Source organism: Chlorocebus sabaeus, chromosome 29 (genome assembly GCF_047675955.1).
Source record: "Chlorocebus sabaeus isolate Y175 chromosome 29, mChlSab1.0.hap1, whole genome shotgun sequence".
Taxonomy (NCBI): domain Eukaryota; kingdom Metazoa; phylum Chordata; class Mammalia; order Primates; family Cercopithecidae; genus Chlorocebus; species Chlorocebus sabaeus.
Window position 1 is genome coordinate 2,563,301 of NC_132932.1, and position 2,928 is coordinate 2,566,228.

A 2,928-nucleotide genomic window follows, 5' to 3' on the forward strand; every position below is an offset into this window, starting at 1 on the left:
TACATGATAAAAGCTCACCTGAGAAGCTCTAGGGACAAATGAGCAACGGGACTAACACTTATAAAGCAGTGACAGGGCTCCTGGGGAGTAGAAAGAGATCAAAGAGTAAAATAATAAAGGTCATCTGATCATGAATTATACGAGGAAGAATGGGCTTCCACTTTGATGATGAGGAGGAGGAGGATGATAATGATGATAACGAGTACAAAGTGAAAAACTAAATACCAACTGTCTCTATAAGGCATTTCAGAAAGTAAACATCTGTTTTTAAACAAAATTTTTAACCTTAGAAACAAACTATGGCTTGTTTGCATGTCATTAGAAGAATAACAAATAGCATCATTGTCATTTTTAAGGAACCAAACCATCGATCTTAGGTCACCAAACTATTCTCCCTGTTTGAATGGTACAGTCATACAAAGAGATGGTAATATAAAAGCAATTGAGGCACAGAAGAGGATAACTATGGAACTCTCCAGCAAGTTCTCCAACTGGGGTCTCAATATGTGTGATGTACCTTTCTTACTAGCAAAAGACATCCTGGCTTCTGGCTTGGCAAAAAATTCCAAATCAACCCTGACCTCCTTATTTGCTCCTGGAAGGTTTAATAAATCCCAATATCATCAGTGCTGAAAGAAACCCTAACATACAATGTTAGAAACGTATGACTTTCCCTTTAAAATGCTGTGAAAAATGGAAAAAATATGGTACGAATGAAAACATTCAGCACCTCAAGGAGGAAGAAAGAACAAGAGGAAAAGAGCACAAGTGATTGAAGAAATAAATTATTTCTAGAACAGAAGAAAAAATAAATTTCTAGAAAATTTAAGACTTCCTACATGTAAGAAACTATTTAAAGGGTAACACCTGAGTTCAGAAAAACATTGTCTTTCACCACAAATATATGGGACGATTATAGGAGAAATAAAATGCTGACTTATAAAATCACTCATAAATCGTTAAAAATTCATTTTTATAAGATTGGGGAAATGTGAAACATTCAGGTTAGAATATAATATTAAATTAAAATGCAAGTCTGTGTGATCCTAATTATTTTTTCCTCGCTGCCTCTTTGATCAGGTCTTTATTCAAAAGAAGCTGTTCAGAATGATTTGACCTTTGTGGAATAATCAAATTTCAGAGTTTATGCAGCAGGTTTCTTTTCCTCTGTAGTAGGTTTCTCTTCTGCCAGCTTCATTTCAGCTGCTGGTTTCTTGGTAGCTGTTGCCTTTTTTCCCACCAGAGGCTTCTTCTGCTTCTTAACACCAACAACAGCCTTCTTTTCTTTCTTACCTACCACAGGCTTCTAGCCTACGAACCCCTTCTCATTAGATTTGGTTTCCAGTGCAGCTGCTGCTGGATACTGCCTTATTCCCCAGGAGCTTGTGATTCCTGGCCTGGCGAAGAATGGTGTTGCGGCGCATGGTCTTTGCCTACGGGTTTAACTTCAACGTGATTCTCAGACTTTTCAGTGGGTTCTTTAGGACTCTGCGATGAATCTTCTTGCATGGTGCTCAAAGGGCTCTCTGGATCTCTGGGCTGTTTAAGATTCTGCTAAGGTCTGTGTTGATCATCTTGTGCATGGGAAGATTGTAGTTACTCTTGAGGGAAGCAACTCTATGCCAAGTGCCATACAATTCATCTAACTTCTGGAAAGCACTTTCAGTCCAAATGCAGAAACGTCCCACATGCCCACCAGGAGCAAGTTTCAAAATGTTCGGTTTGCTTATATTACACATCGTAATTCCAGGGATGTTTCTGAAGGCCTTGATGATACCATTATCCTCATTATAGATGATGCAGGGGCCCCTGCGCTGGATATGGTGATGGTTTCTCGTTTTGCCCTTGCCGGCTCTTATTTGCTGAGAGGCATAGACCTTTTCGATATCATTCCAGGCTTTAAGTTTCTTAAGAAGCAAAATAGCCTCCTTGGTCTTCTTGTAGCCTTCAACTTTATCTTCGACTACCAAAGGAAGTTCAGGAGCTTCCTCAATACGATGACCCTTAGACATGACCAGTGTTGGTAAGGCTGAGGCGGCCAGGGCAGAAGAGATAGCACACCGTTTTTTGGGTTGTATTCACTCTCCTATGCCAATGGCGCCAGGTTTTGGTTGGTGCAAACATTCGACCTCCATGACACGTTTCCAAAAGCTCCCTGGCCAGAATGGTGAGTCCCACCACCTCGGACTCTGGGAATACGAGCCACAGCTCTGCCAGTACCCCAAGACTCAACACTGATTTGATGACCTGCTAAGTCACTGACAGCATGGGGCTGTCTGTCGTTTTTGCGCTAGTAGGTATAAACAAAGTTCACAATACCTGGTCGAATAGGAACCTTGAATAAGGCAGACAAAGTGACATTTTTGCCAGATGACTCCCCCTTTTCAGAGTACACGGATATCAGTAGGCGAGCACACACCATGGCAGAGAGAGGAGAGAGCCACTGCTCCGCTCACCCCAGCTGCTGCCACAAGAAGAGCGATCCTAATTTTGTTTTAATGAAGAAAGAATACTAAATGTCAGCTATGAATTATCTGTGTTATAGGCTTATAAGACATTTTGATTTCTATTTTATAATTTCCTATTTTTTCCTATACCATGCAGTTAATATATTTATAATTAGACAAAGTTAACAAATACTAATATTAAAAGATAAGAGACTCCATCAAGGAGAGGATTCTCTGACACCAAGATGTCCTTGGTAAGGGAGAAATCATTCAGATGACTTTATGGCAGACATAAAGTCGACCCTAAGACCAGGATTTCAACTAAGAAATCATTAACTCCCAAAAAGTTTAATCAAAATGTTCTGAAACTTATTAAGTCATTTTGAAACTGACTTTTTAGGATGTTTTGTAATGTCCATACATTAAAAATACAAAACAGCAAAATCCCTGACTTAAAGGTAAAGGAAATAGAGTGTGGCTT

The 2,928-nt window shown here is 39.7% G+C and overlaps 1 pseudogene; it reads right to left on the reverse strand.

Moving 5' to 3' along the window:
• Positions 1-1,144: 1,144 nt before the first annotated feature.
• Positions 1,145-2,437, reverse strand: LOC103231428 (large ribosomal subunit protein uL4 pseudogene; annotated as a pseudogene).
• Between the last annotated feature and the right edge of the window lie 491 nt (positions 2,438-2,928).